The 15,896-nt window shown below is 44.9% G+C and overlaps 1 protein-coding gene across 4 annotated transcripts in view; it reads right to left on the bottom strand.

Moving 5' to 3' along the window:
• MTM1 (myotubularin 1) overlaps positions 1 to 3,288 on the bottom strand; it is a 98,254-nt gene extending 94,966 nt beyond the window's left edge. For 3 of the 4 annotated variants that reach the window (XM_023249467.2, XM_045050411.1, XM_023249468.2), the window contains exon 1: positions 3,203 to 3,278. The gene's annotated coding sequence lies outside the window, so the exon portion shown is untranslated. Of the gene's footprint in view, positions 1 to 3,202 lie in introns of all 4 variants that reach the window. The other variant, XM_023249466.2, reaches the window with a different exon arrangement.
• Positions 3,289 to 15,896: the final 12,608 nt, after the last annotated feature.

The raw sequence follows: 15,896 nt of genomic DNA, 5'->3' as shown, positions 1-15,896 counted from the left end.
ATGTCTAGAAAAACAAAATCACGCTTATTTGATGTCCAAAAGTTTATTAGGACATATCTAGAATCACTTCTTTATCTTTCAAAGAAAATAAGACACTATTCTAAGCACTTAACATAGATTATCACTCAGTCTAGACAACAACCCTTTGAGGAAGGTGCTATCAGTATTATTTTCATTTTACAGATAAGGACACTAAGGCATACACAGGCATAAGTAACTCACCCAAAATCACACAGGTAATATTAGAGCCAGGATTCAAATCCAGAGTCAATACCTCGTAGGCAAATGACAGCCCCTGCCCCTCCCCCATCTGCCAAAAAAGAATAATGAACTGAGAAACTAGAAAATAAAGAAAGCAGAACTTCAAAGAGGTCAGAAGCAGGGAAGGGAAATTACTAAAGAATAATGAAAACAAACTCTTATTCTTCTATAAAACTGAAAAAACTTTAGAAATAACAAGAAACTCTGGCCTTTGAAATCCTTTGGCCACCAGTTCAAAATGTCGCCTACTAAGCCTTGAAGAGGCTCTGCTTTTCTCCTTATTTTGGAGCCCTCAATAAGAGCAAGAACCACATGTTCCTTCAGTGGTTTTTAAAGTAACTACATTTTGTTAATCCTCCTTTCATTTTGGAACAAAGAATATTTGAGTATTTTTTTTGTAACTTCAGCCATTTTTCAGAACCTGTAAGAATGAAAACATTTGCTTTCAAGCCATTGAACATACAGAATAGGAGAGAACTGAAAAGGTACAAACAGATGAACTTGTAGAGTAAGCTATCACGAATGCCATTTTACTAGCACTTTAGGGTATTTTTTAAATTTTTTTTAATGTTTATTTATTTTTGAGAGAGAGACAGAATGTGACTGCGGGAAGGGCAGAGACAGAGGGAGACACAGAATTTGAAGCAGGCTCCAGGCTCTGAGCTGCCCACACAGAGCCCAATGTGGGTCTCAAACTCACAAACCATGAGATCATGACCTGAGCTGAAGTCGGATGATTAACTGACTCAGCCACTCAGGCACCCCACTAGCACTTTAGTTTTTAAGACGTTGAATGCTTCTTTACTCTAGAGCTAACATCAAAATGAACTCTTTTCTTTAAAAATCATACAACCCAAAGATTGCGGATCATTTCAGATAGTAGGTTCTCTGTACAAACCAAAATGCAAGAAGAGAAATTCTTGTGTAAGGTAGCCTGAGGCAGGCTGACACTGGCATGAAATCAACAAGGAATACTGACCTCAGCAGAGCCTTCTGTAGCTAGAGTAAGGTAACTACTGAGATAGCAAGGGATTCGAAGACCACCCCGCTAGGTGTTTGAAAGCACGGTTTGCATGTAAGAGAAAAAATGCAAGTAAAAATGATGCCGTGATGAATTTAGGATCCAAGAGGCAATCGCTAGAAAAATGATGACTCCACGGAATCTCTTTTAGACAGATTTACTTTTGGATTTGATTATTTACTTTAATGAAGCAGCAGCTGACACTCAAAAACTAACAATTCAATGTAATTCCCAAGTCACTCTCAAACATGCCAGCCTGTTTTATTGACATAGAGTTTGGGAGTTCTATTTCTCTGCATAGTGTTCATCTCCACTAGAAAATATATCGTTTACTTTTTTTTTTTATTGTCCTCTTCCCCACACATAAGCTCTGTAAAGCTTCATCAGTAGGTACTGTCTGCTGTCTTCTCAGTGCTTGGGACACTGCAGGCACACTATGGGCTTTCTGGGTTCGATGGGTAAATAAATGAAGCCACTGAGAACTTGATAACTATATGTTATAACTTTAAGGTAAGGAGACCAATCATTTAATAGCTAGAATCTAAAAGCCCCAATGAATGTTCTGTACTTTCAAGCACCTGGGGAGGCTGCTATGCACTGGCAGCACCACTGGTTGGAATCTACTCCATGGAGTGGAATCTCTCAAGGGTAGATCTGGTTTAGTGAAACAGCCAAAAGTCACTGGATCAAATCTGGTAATAAGAGATCATGCCCAAAACATATGTTGGATGAAAGCAAAGTGTGTCTATAAAGTAACAAGCCTGATTGTCTTATTTGGCTGGTAAACTCGTTTTGAAGGGAATTCAAAATGGTTTGAACTATAGCAAAATCACTGGCTCAGTCTCAAGATTCTAAGGTGGACACTCTACAAAAAACAAAACTAAGCTGTGATAAAAAGTACCCGGGTTAGACACCAAGATACTCCCTAGAGACCTGACTTGTGATATTAGCTTTGCCGTTAGGTTGCCCCAAATCCTGGGTCACATTAAGCGTTACCCTCTCTGGGCCTCAGTTTCCCCATCCTAGAAACTAACTACTATGAACTTCAAGGTCCCAGTCAATTCTAACATTCCATGGTTCCATTCTTGTGAAGGTCTAGTATGTCTATTTAAAAGCTAGTCACAATTCACTCCACCCCATACTTCGTATGTGTCTATAAAGCCCATAATATAATCTTTGCAGCAGATTCATTTCATATTTGCCTAGGCAAAGACTAAAATTAGTTTTCACTTCCTGAGCGCAGCAAAAGACAGTTAAGGGAGGCAACCCGGCAAAGGGCGCTTGCTCGTGCCTGTGCATACTTCCGACTGCGTATCAGGGAACTAACCGTTCCTTCTCAGATCTTCTCTCAACTGTTGCAAAAGCAAATAAACCTCCCGTGCGTGACACAGAAACTCTGTTCGAGAGCGCCCACCGAGGCTTCCCGGACAGCACCGGGCTGCGGCCGCTCCGCAGGACCCGCGGGGGATGCGGCGGGCACTCACCCGAGGCGGACGGCCAAGGCGAGGACCAGCCGAGGCGCGTCGCCGGGGAGGCAGGACGGCCGCCCAGCGCGCTCGCCGCCACAGGACGGGGAAGCAAAGTCCGGGGAGCGGCCGCGACGCCCCCAGGGTTTCCCCTCGGCCCCGATTCCCGTCCCGACCTTCGCCCGTCGCCAGCCCAGGACCTTGGGCGGGGAAAACGCGAGGAAGCCGGAGGCACCTGCCTGGGGCTCACCGGCCTCACTCAGCCCTGGCTGGCGGGGACAGCGAGGCGCTCGGGCGACACCCCCCCCCCCCCCGCCACCTACGCCCGCGGGTGCTACGAGGATACGCGGGACCCGTCGGCCCGGGGAGTCCTAACTTCCTCCTCCCGCCCCCCTCCCCCCCAGGTCCCGCAGCACCCGGCTCGGAGCCAAGCCAGAAGCGAGCGCTCACCCACCTCGGGCTCCGGGCGCCACCGCCGTTGCCAGGCTGCTTCGCTCCCGGGCCCCGCTCCGCCCCCTCCAGGGCCCGCCCCCTGCGGCCTCTCCGCCCCTGGCCACCGCCCGCCGCCCTCCTCCGTGCGTCGGTTGGCGGGTGTGTGTCACGTGACATGGCTGAGGCGGGTGGAAGGCGCCTGTAGAGCCTTGGGAGCCACTCTGAGAGGCGGGGCTCTTCACCCGGGAGGCTGCTGGGAAACCCTCTTTGAAAGGTCCGGCGCTTGGAGGCATCTGGGAGTTGTAGTTCTAAATACGATGCCAGTGGGCAAGGCCCAGATGCTAGGGGCCGCCCCAGCAAGGGAAGTTGGAGTAGCAGCCCGGCGGAGGCCGCTGGGAAGCGTAGTCCCAGGACTCCTCTGAGTCCCATTGTTTTTCTCCAATAAAGGGGAAATCCAGAGGGAAAACTCTAGATAAAACTTTAGCGGATGTCACTAAATTGAACTGATATTGGGTACATAGAGTTGGCTGCGTGAAGTTGAGACACTACAAGGGAAAAAAAAAAAAAGAAATTTCACTGACTCTGGCCCAGAATCTGCAATTCACAAACCAAATGAACAGCTGAGGTGTGTACTTCATGCCGTGCCAGTATCTTTCCAAGAACTCTCTTGAGACTTAGTGAAAGGAAACATTTAAGGGCAAAGTTCCTTCTGCTTTTTTAAGGTTAGGGACAGGCGACCATTAACACAGTAAAAAGAAAGGAAAAGAAAAAAAAAACAGAAGCAAGACAACTTCAGGAAAAGTATTCCGTGTGTCATCAAATAAACCAAACTTAATAGGACACATTGAAGAACAGGAGTAAAATTCCTCATGCTACGTAATAATTACTAATATATAATATATATACATCAACACTTCATGTAAATGATGGTAAACAGGATCTCTTCAACATCTTTTTCCTCTTATATTTGTTAGTACTCCAGCATCTAAACACAACTGTTTTACCTGATACTAGTGTGTGTATTTTCATATGTATCTATATACAGTCATAAGTCACTATGTACATTAAACGCACTACACACACACACACACACACACACACACACACACATTAACCCTACTGAAGAGTCCAGACTTCTTACGTGAGTAACAAGTCCCTTCAGACTCAACCCACCTACTCTCCCAATGTGCCTCTTCTCTCTCCTCGCCCCAAATTCTGGTCTAGTCACAGAGAACTTCTTTCTATTCTCTGGATGCACCATGTTCTTTCCTCCTTCCAGCCCTTTACACTTGCTGTTTCTTTCTCCTGCATTGGCCAAACTCTTGGAAGGGCAGCAGAATAGCACTTGTTCCCGGGCCAGGAAGAATTAGCTCTCCCAGCGTCCTTTTCATCACGCTGATGTCATCATTTGCTTACATGTCAGCCTGCCAACTCCCCTCCCCAGACTGTGAACTTCTTTGAATCACATTCACTTTTGTACTGGGTTTCAAAAAGTGCTCAGTAAATGCTTCTTGATTGCATGCATTGCACGCCAGAGAGGCTGCCTGGTGGGTTACTGAATAATCTGAGTCTTGAGGCAGAGGGATCGGGGAAAATGCCATGGAGAGAGGGCAGCAGCTCGGTGCAAGACCTTGCATACAGTTGGCTGAAACCCTTTGTTCAACCAGGGGATGGGGGTTACAGAGCAAGAACACTCCTCCTCCTAAAGAGGTTAACCCAGCTCCAGCTCTGAAGGATACAGCCCAGGCAGAAAGGGCCAGTAAAGATCAGTCTCAGGCCTGTGGGATGTAGACAGTGACCCTTGCCTCACAGTGTAGGTGTGAGGATCAAGTGAAAGGGGGAGGGCACTTGAAAAACTGTAAACATGGAGCACTACTGGGGAGCAACCACCTCGTCTTGGGTGAGGTCACTGTATTCTTGACCCAGTCCTGCTGTCTCTCAGGCTGGAGCTGCATCTCGTAGTTCAAAGTGTGTGTGTATCTGTGTGTGTGTTGGGGTTTCTTCAGGCTTCCCTGCATTTTACACACACACACACACACACACACACACACACACACACACCCCAAATGCAGAGGAGCCTGTCAGTAGACAGCTGGCTCTGAGACACTAGGGAGGGAGCAGCAATGCATGTGACATTAAGGCTGATAACCTTCCTTGGGTAGTACACGGTGCACCCATCTCCCCACCTAGGCCCTCCGGTGTTGGCTAGGGCACAGGCTGGAGGTGCCTCCTGTCCTCTGGGGCTTTATCCTGTTCTCTGAAGTTAGGGCAAATGGAGAATGCAGGCCCCAGGATGGGTCTATGTTGATCCCACTTCTACAGTCCTCGGTGGGAAGCAGGTCCGAGAAGGGAAAATTCCTGTTCCCTTAGTGTCCTCACACACGGGCCCAGTGCTGGTGCTCTGACCTCCCAGTCCCCACCCCTGCTGTAGGCTGGGAACTGCAACCACCTGGTTCTACCAGGTTCAAGCCCAGGGTGGAGGAGGGTGGAGGAAGGGAAGGGGCATTCTTATAGAAGGAAAAGGCTGTTGGCCTTGGGAAAGTTACTTCTGATCATTGGCGGCTTCCTCTGAAAAAAAGGAATCAAATGCCAATTCTCACGGTTACTGTGTCCTAGCACAGTAAGAACAGAGGAGAATGTGCTGTCTAGAATGTCAAGGCAGCAGTGTCCCTAAGCTGCCGGGTTGTGACTGATAGGAAGGGAGGTGGGAGAAGGCAGGAGCAAGCCCCTGGGCATTCCAGCTCCTTCCTTTGTTTGTTAGGTGTGTGACTTTGGGGCAGTACATGTCTTTCAACCTCAATTTCCTCATCTGGGAAATGGGGACATTAGTATCTACATTATAAGCTTATTGTAAGTGATTCTACCCACGGCCCCCTCACCTCTGCTCTTTATTTAAAAAGTAGCCATGGGCGCCTGGGTGGCTGAGTCAGTTAAGTGTCTGACTCTTGACTTCAGCTCAGATCATGATCTCACAGTTTCTGAGTTCCAGCCCCACATCAGGCTCTGCGCTGACAGTATGGAGCCTGCTTGGGATTCTGTCTCCTCTCCCTCTGCCCCTCCCCGACTCATGTTTCTCTCTCTCTCTCTCTCTCTCTCTCTTTCAAAAATGAATAAACTTAAAAAAAAAGTAGCCTGAGCAAGGGCACCTGTGTGGCTCAGGCGGTTGAGTGTCCAACTCTTGATTTCAGCTCAGGTCATGATCTCAAGGTTGTGAGTTCAAGCCCTGAGTCAGGCTCCGCACTGGACATGGAACCTGCTTAAGATTCTCTCTCCCTCTCCCTCTGCCCTTCCCCAGCTCAGGCTTTCTCTCTGAAAAAAAAAAAGCTATTATTAAAAAAATAACCTGAGCAGAATGATGTAGCCACTTTGGAAAACAGTTTGGCAGTGATTTATAAAGGTAAATGTACATAAGACCCAGCAATACCATTCCTAGCTATTTATTCAAGAGATATGGCAACTTATGTTCACAAAAAAACCTGTATTCAAATCTTCATAGCAGCCTTTCACAATAATAGTCAAAAAGATAAACAACTCAAATTTCCATCAACTGATGAATGGCTAAACAGTGATGTGTGCATACAATGGAATACTACTCAGCAATTAAAAGGAAGAACCATTGATACATGCTACAACTTGAATGAATCTCAAAAATATTATGTTGAATGAAATAAACAATACACAATACACTATATTTACACTACATTAGGAAAAGGCAAAACTATAGTGATAGAGAGCAGGTTTGTGGTTGACTGGAACCAGAGGTGTGGGAAGGGGGCTGACTGTAAAGAGGCAAGAGGGAAGTTCTGGTGGTGATGAGAATGTTCTATACTTTGTGATGGTGATCACGTGACTGTATACAATTGCCCAAACTCATTAGACTCTAAACTTGAAATGAATGAATTTCACTGTGGAAAAGTTATACTTCCGTAATGCTGGGGTTTACAGGGGCAGGGGCAGGAGGGTGAGTAGCCTCAGTTAAGTTTCCTGAGACTGCCCACAATTGTCTGTTTTTGTTTGGCTGGTTGGTTGTTTTCAAGAGCCCCAGGGTTTTGAATGGGAGAGCGTGGTGCAGCTTGCCCTCCACACACCAAGGGTGTGCTACAAGGCAAGAGATTGGCTCAGGCTAGGAAAAAGCCCCACCAGGAGAAGATGGTGGCCAAGCCCCATGGGGGCAGGACAGGGAGTGCTTACCTGGGAGCTGAGTCTGGTCAGAGGGAACCTGACATCTGTAGACTCTAGAAACCAGAAGTTTTCCCCCCATCTTCTCTCTGGGAACTGCCAATGACCTATAAGCACACACACAGAGGGGCTCCAGAACACCAAGGGGTCAAGCTGGACTCTGTTCACGTGCAGATGAGAGCTCTGTTGCTTCTTGCTGGTCTTTCCCTTCTACTTTCTCATAGAACTCAGTGTTGAGTTTGGGGCCTCCTTGGAGAGGCCCCGCTGGTCAGCAGAGTCTATTTTCCCAGGTGCTGGGTGGAAGTTTGAGCCAAGTAATGGGACATGAAAACACTCACACACAAAGAGAAACACAATTTTTTTTTGGTCTCAGGGCCTCTTGGACATAGGGGCCAGACATGCAGAGATTATTGTTATGACATTACAATGTTTCCAAGGGCCAGTTTTGTTTGTCTCCCTCATCACTACACAAATGTAGGGTTTTGGGGGATGGCTTTGAGGTCTAGTCTACAAGCAGCATGGTGAGAAAATTGCTCCAGACCCCAGTCATATCACAAATCAAACCAAAGCCACACAAAAGAAAGATCAGCTCACAAGATGCCCACCCTTTGCCCCTAATAATGAGGGTTTTTAAAATCTCTATTTCTTACACTAAGAAATTTTTTTTGAGGAAGGAAGTCCTATGAGGAACTGTTTCATGATACATTCAAGTGTGTTTTACTCAAAATAGATGTTTAAAAAGAACTTTATCTTTGTCTTTGAGGGGGCTGTCTGATTCATGCTGAGGTGAATAGTATGCTACTTCTCAAACACTGAAATATTCGGAGACCCAACATTAAACCTAGAAGAGAATATATGAGAAAACAAGAAATGAAAGAGAAAAAGACCTGAATGTCAGCAAACATTTGCTGAGCATGAACATTTTGTTATTCAGATTAATCAATCAAAAAGAATAAAATACTTAGGAATAAACTTAACCAAGGAGGTGAAAGATTCATACACTGAAAACTACAAAACGTTGCTGAAAACAAAGACACAAATAAATTGAAAGACATCCATGTTCATTGATTCAAAGATTTAATATTGTTAACACATCAATACCACCCAAAAGGGATCTAAATATTTAATACAATCTCTGTAAAAATCCCAATTCTGTTTCTTTTGCAGAAATAGAAAAATCCATCCTAAAATGTATATGACATCTCAAGGGATCCCAAATACCTGAAACAATCTTGAAGAAAAAGAAAAGCATTGGAGGCGTCACACTGCCTGATTTCAAAACAAATCACATAGCTATATAGTAAGCAAAATAGTGAGGTACTGGAATAAAAAGAATATATGGGGCGCCTGGGTGGCTCAGTTGGTTGAGCATCTGACTCTTGGTTTCAACTCAGGTCATGATCCCAGGGTCCGCACTGAATGTGGAGCCTGCTTGAGATTCTCTCTCTCTCTCTCTCTCTCTCTCTCTCTCTCTCTCTCTCTCTCTCTGTCTCTCAAATTAAAAAACAAAAAGAACATATATACCAATGGTATAAAATAGAGAACCCAGGAATACACCCTCACATACATGATCAAATGATTTCTGATAAGGGTACCAACACCATTCAATGGGGAAAGGACAATGTTTTCAATAAATGGCATTGGGAAAACTGTATATCTACAGACAAAAGAATGAAGTTAGATGCTTACCTGACACCATACACAAAAAATTAACTCAAAATGTATGACATCAAAAGCTCAGGTAACAAATGTAAAAATAGATAATTAGACTACATCAAAATTAAAAACTTCTGTGCATCAAAGGACACAGCAAACACAGTGAAAGGGCAACCTAGGGAGAAAATATTTGCAAATCACATATCTGATGAAGGATTAATATCCAGAATGTATAAAGAACTCCTACAAGTCAATAACATAAACTCAAATAGACCAATTAAAAAAAACAGCAAAGAACTTAAATTGACATTTCCCCAAAGAAGACATACAAATGGCCAATAGTCACATGAAAAGGTGCTCAACACCACCAAGCATTAGGGAAGTGCAAATCCAAACTACAATGTGATATCCCCTCACACCCTTTAGGAAAAACAACCCCCCCAAAACCAGAAAATAACAAGTGTTGGTGAGGAGGTGGAGGAATTGCAACACTTGTGCACTGTTGGTAGGAATGTAAAGTGTGCAGCCACTGTCAAAAACAGTATGGTGACTCCTCAAAAAATTAAAGATAGAATTACTATATGACCCAGCAAGTCCACTTCTGGATGTACACCCGAAAGAATCGAAAGCAGGGTTGCAAAAAAGTTACCTGTACACCTATGTTCATAGCAGCATTGTTCACAATATCCAAAAGGTGGAAACAACCCAAGTGTCTATCAATGGATGAATGGCCAAACAAAGTGTGGTCTATCCATACAATGGAATGCTATTCAGCCTTAGAAAGGAAGGAAGTTTTGACACATGCTACCACATGGATGAATCTTGAGGACACTATGCTCGGTAAAAGAGACCAGACACAAAAGGACAAGCATTGAATGATTCTACTTATATGAGGCACCTAGACTAGTCAAATACATGCAGACATAAGATAGTGGGTGCCAGGGGCTAGAGGGAAAGGGATGGGAACTTGTTTAATGGGGACAGATTTTTCAGTTTCTCAAGATGAAAAGAGTTCTGGAGATTGGTCGCACAACAATATGAGGGCACTTAACACTAGTGAACTATACACTTAAAACTGGTTAAGATGGTAAATTTTGTTATGCGTATTTTATTACAATTGTTTCGAAAAGATTAAGCCTCCACAGTAGTCTGAACTAAGGGGGGGGGCAAAAAACCTAGACTCCGTAGTTCATCTTAGACGTGATTGTACCCCTCAAGGTCGGCCTCCACCTAGGACAGAAGGTCTTGTGTCCCACTTCTGGGGCCCCTGGGTGGCTCAGTCAGTTAAGTGTCAGACTCTGGCTCAGGTGATGACCTCGCAGTTGGTGAGTTCAAGCCCGGCATCGGGCTCTGTACTGATGGCTCAGAGCCTGGAACCTGCTTCAAATTCTGTGTCTCCCTCTCTCTCTGCCCTTCCCCTGCTCATGCTCTGTCTCTCAAAAATAAATAAATGTTAAAACAAAACAAAACAAAACAAAACAAAACAAAACTTCCCGCAGGGAGCCAGAAGCAAGCAAGAGCCCAAGTCCCAGGCAGCTAGAAAAATGAGGGAAGCAAGAACAAGAGCCTTTTCCAAGATAAACACCACCACCTCTTCTTTGTGTCACCGCCAAATACTCACAGGAGTTGTTGGGGAGGGTCCTTTCCCGGATTGCGTCCCTAAACCCTTCTTATCCACTCTGAAGAAAGCATCAAGGAAAAGGCTGGGGTGTGCAGGGGAGCAGATGCCTTGGAATTTCCCTAGAACCTGCATCCTAAGGATCGCACCCATCAGAGGTGGGGAGCTGGGGGGAGTTCTTTCCCATGTGCCCCAGGGAGAGTCTGAGGAAGGTCCTCCCTTTCCACTTAGAGCACCTGGGGATCACTTCGACCAGTGGAAGGCATGTTCACCCACCCAAAGAAGCCTGCTAATCTTATGAGTTTTCCAGGGGTAGCTATTTGTGAGCGGGATGGAGCCTCAGCCCCTTCTCCAGCTCTTAATCCTTGCCTCTGTCAGGCCCCAAGAGAGTAAACTGTGTGATGTTTCTTCTAGCGTTTCTTCTAGTGGCAGTGCTTCTAGTGAGAGTGGCAGACAACTCACCTGTCCTTCCTCAGAGATGGGGCTCATGGGAGCAAAGCCCAAGTGCCTGGGAATGAGAGGGCTGGCAATTCTCAGACAGTTAATAGAGCTCCAGGAAAGCCTGGTCTCAGTGCTGCATGTGGCAACCTGCTTAGGCTAAGCTCCCCCTCTCGTTCTCCTCTCCCCTGCCCCCAACACAGAACATTACATGAGCTCTCTCTCTCTTTTAACAGCTTTATTGAGATAAAATAAAATTCACCCACGTAAAGTGTACAACTCAGTGGTTTTTAGAATATTCACAGAGATGTTTAACCACCATCATGATCTAAATCTGGGACCGGGGCACCTGGGTGGCTCTGTCAGTTAAGCATCCAACTTCAGCTCAGGTGGTGGTTTCATGGTTCCTGAGTTAGAGGTCTGTACTGGGGCTCTGTGCTGATGGTGCAAAGCCTGCTTGGGATTCTCTCTCTCAAAATAAATAAATAACTTTTAAAAAGTAAATCCGGGACATTTCATCACTCCCCAAAGAAACCCCACACCCATGAGCAGTCATTCCCTATTTCCACGTCCTGACTATCCTGGGGCAACTACCAACTTTCTCCCTATAGATTTGCCTATTCTGGGCATTTCATCTAAGTGAAATCCTACAATATGTGGCATTTTGTGTCTGGCTTCTTCCACCTAGCATAATGTTTTCTTTTTTTTCTTTTAATATTTCTTTTTTTTTTTTTAAGAGAAAGAGTGCCAGCAGAGGAGAGGCAGAGAGAGAGGGAGTGGCGGACAGAGGATCCCCAGCAGGCTCTGTGCTGACAGCAGAGAGCTCGATGTGGGGCTTGAACCCACAAACTATGAGATCATGACCTAAGCCAAAGTTGGACACTCAACTGACTGAGCCACCCAGGTGCCCCTAGCATAATGTCTTCAAGGTTCATCCATGTTGTAACATGAATCAGTACTTCATTGTGTGTATATATACCTACCACATTTTGTTTATCCATGCATCCATTGATGGACTTTCGGGTTGTTTCCATGCTCGTATGAATGAATAACACTTCTCTGAATCCTCATATACATGCATTTTCATTTTTCTTGGCTATACACCAGTAGAATTACTGGATCATATGGTAATGCTATGTTTGGCATTTGTTAGAACTGCCAGACCATTTCCCAAAGTGGCTGTACCATTTTACGTTCCCACCAGCAAGGTGTATCAAGCTGCCAATGACTCCACGTCCTCACCAACAGTTGTTACTTTTTCATTCTAGCCATCCTAGTGGGTGTGAAGTGGTGCCTCATTTTGATGGTTTTGATTTGCATTTCCTGATGACTAGTGATGGTGACCATGTTTTCATTAGGTCACTGGCCATTTGCATATTATCTTTGGTGAAATGTCCATTCAGATCTTTTGCCCATTAAAAAAAATATTCTATTGTTAAGTTGTAAGAATTCTTAATATATTTCAGATTCAAGTCCACTGTAGATATATGATTTGCAAACATTTTCTCCCATTCTGTGGCTTGTATTTTTATTTTCTGGATGGTTTCTCTTGAAACACAAATGTTTTAAATTTTATTGAAGTCAAATTTACCTATTTTTTTCTTTTCTTACTTGTACTTTTGGTGCCATATTGAAGAAATAGTTGTCAAATCCAAGGCCATGAAGATTTACCACTATTTTCTTCTAAGAGTTTTATACTTTTAGCTCTTACATGGAGATCTGTGGTCCACTTTGAGATAAGTAAAAAAAAAATTTTAGCTTATTTATTTTTTGAGAGAGTGAGCAAGTGAGCAGGAAAGGGACAAAGAGAGAGGGAGAGAGAGAATCCCAAGCAGGCTCTGCCCTGTCAGCACAGAGCCCAATGCTGGGCTCGAACTCATGAACCGTGAGATCATGACCTGAGCTGAAATCAAGACTTGGACGCTTAATAGAGTGAGCCACCCAGTCACCCCAGTTTGAGTAATTTTTGTGTATGGTATGATGTATGGGTCCAACTTTATACTTTCACTTGTGGATATCCAGTACTATTTGTTGAAAGGACTGTTCTTTTACACAAAATAGTCTTGGCACCCTTGTTGAAAATCAATGACCAGGGGCACCTAGGTGGCTCAGTTGATTAAGTGCCTGATTTCAGCTCAGGTCGTGATCTCACGGTTTGTGAATTCAAGCCCCACATTGGGCTCTGCGTTCTCAGTGCAGAGCCCACTTTGGATCCTCTCTCTCTGTCCCTTTCTCTCCCTCTCTCTCTGTCCCTCTGTCACTTGCTCTCTCTTAAAATAAAATAAAAATTAAAAAAAAATCAACGATCATATGTGTAAGCATTTATTTTGCGGCTCTCAATTCTATTCCACCAATTCATATGTCTATCTTAATGTCAGTAAGGTACTTCTTTCTTTTTCTTTTCTCTCTGGGTTTATTGGGAAGACCATCTTGGAAGGCCCCTAGTATATCCGGTGACTTCAAGTTCCCCAACCACTCTCATCCCATCTTGTTATCTGGTCCACACAGCAACCTTTGAAGACAAGTGAATAAAGTGATAATCCCACTCTTACAGATGAGGAAACCAAGGCTCAGAGAGGCTGCAGGTAGTTCAAGGTAACTGTGCTGGTAGCTGGCAGAGCTGGGAACAGAACCTCAATTTTCAACAATGAAGCTCCCTCCTGGACAGTCACCAGTGTGACTTTGGAGACACACTATTTGACCCTTTTAAATAAAGGCAGCTTCCAGAGCTTCTTTCTCTGCCCTGGCTAGTTCACGAAGGTGTTGTGAGACCTGGTGTAGCTCATATAAATCAGAATTTTGTACAAATTCTCAGTGACTCAATACACATGTAGAGTTATTAGTCGTGCATTTCTATAACAGCTCTCACCTGAAATCACCTGGATCAGAGGTTGAAATGGGCCATTTCCCACATCTTCCCTCACCTTGCAGCCATTGTTGGACAGGAGATTACTGTAACTATATCATTTCTCTTTCCCAGTGGAACAGTCACTCTGAGAGAGGTCATTGTCTCAATTGTGTTTGTTGTCCAGAAAGCCCCCAATATCCTTCAAGGAGGGAAGCAAATGCAGTATTCTTTTTTGACTCATAGTATTGTATAGCAACTGAGTTAGGCTCTTAAATTAAGCATGCTCTTAATAAATAGGCATTGAACACCTCTGATGTTCTAAACACAGTACTAGGTGCTAACGGTGACACAGAGAGGATTAGGGTACCTAATCCCGACAACTTTAGAAGGGAGGATAAGCACTCAAAGAAACACCTAGATGCTCTTTTATTCAAGTTGTGTGCCAGGACACAGACACGGTCCCCACTGCCACAGGCTAGGAGCAAGTAATAGATTACTGCAGTGGATATGAACTCCCCCGAGTAGCTCATTACAACCCAGACTACAAACCATGAAGGGAGGAGAGCTCAGGACACTGAGAGCAGTGACCAGGGCACTGAGTCAGTCAGGATGTCAGGGAGGCTTCCCCGAGAAGGGCATGTTTGGGCTGACATGATATAGTAACAAGTATCGTGGTCTGGAAACGTATAAACTTCTCTGGGGACCCAGAGGACCAACTGATGAAATCTTGGCTGAGGTGGTGTGTGTTTCACAGAAGCAGTGATTTTTGGGACAGGTTTTGAGCAACGAGGTACCAAACGAGAGGGAGATCGCTCGAAGCTGGAGTTGGCACAGAAGAATGCTACAGTGACCACAGAATACACAGTCCAAACTAGGATGCCTTTGAAAGGGGGCACTGTTCATTATTATGCTGGCACAACAAACACACGCTGGGACTGTCCCAGTAAACCCGGACGTGTGATTCCTCTTGGCCAAGGCACAGAGTAGTGGGAGTGTAGGATTGGAGGCGGCTGGACGGATCAGGATGGAAGGTGAGTGCATTCCTTTGCTAGGGCTGCCCTTACAATGTACAACACGCTGAACTGCTTAAGCAAGCAAAATGTGTCATCTTCCAGTTCTGGAGGCCAGGAGTCTGAGATTAGGCTGTGGGCAGGGCCGTGCTCCCACTCAAAGTCCTAGGGAACGATCTGTTCTGGGCGTCTCTGCCAGCTTCTGGTAGCTCCTTGTGGCAGCATCACTCTGGTCTTCTTGGTGTCCTCCCCATGTGCCTCTGTCTCTGTGTTCAAATGTCCCCTCTTTCATGAGGACACCAGTCTTACTGGGTTAGGGCCCACCCTAATGACCTCATCTTAATGTGATCATCTGAGAAGACCCTATTTCCAAAGAAGGTCAAGTTCACAGGTACTGGGGGTTAGGACCTCAGCCTCTTTTGGGATGACACAATTCAACGCTTAACAGTGAGGCAGAAGATGGTGACAGCTGCAGAAGAATGCCACGTTAAAAGGTCTAGACTATCCCGAAGGTCATGGGGCATTACTACCAGTTGGGAAGCTGGCACACAGCATGATCTCTTTCAAAACAGTAATCCTGGCAGCCAAGCCCTTCAATTTAGTCCAATTAGACACGGACAATGCTTTTTTGGCTTTTTTCCCCCTCCTCACAGTTACAAAAATACCTTGTTTAGTATTGCACTTCTGTTTTGGAAATCAAAGAAAACAAAATATGCACCCTGAAAACAATGGGGCCCCTTTAATAGAAAGGGTATTTCCTCACTCTCCAATCATTTCCATCACCCAGCTTGCAAGACAACAATTGCACTCTCTACTAGAGTACACAGTGTAGGCTGACTCTTGGTAAATGCTTGTGGGGTGGAATAAAATGCTGTTGAATTTTCCCAAGCGAATTTCAGGGGTAGTCCTTGGTGATCTGTGTGATGTATCACTGGCACTCAAACATTTCATTTGCCTTTGACTCCTG

This window comes from Felis catus, chromosome X (genome assembly GCF_018350175.1).
Source record: "Felis catus isolate Fca126 chromosome X, F.catus_Fca126_mat1.0, whole genome shotgun sequence".
Taxonomy (NCBI): Eukaryota; Metazoa; Chordata; class Mammalia; order Carnivora; family Felidae; genus Felis; species Felis catus.
This window is presented reverse-complemented; position numbering and strand designations above follow the sequence as displayed.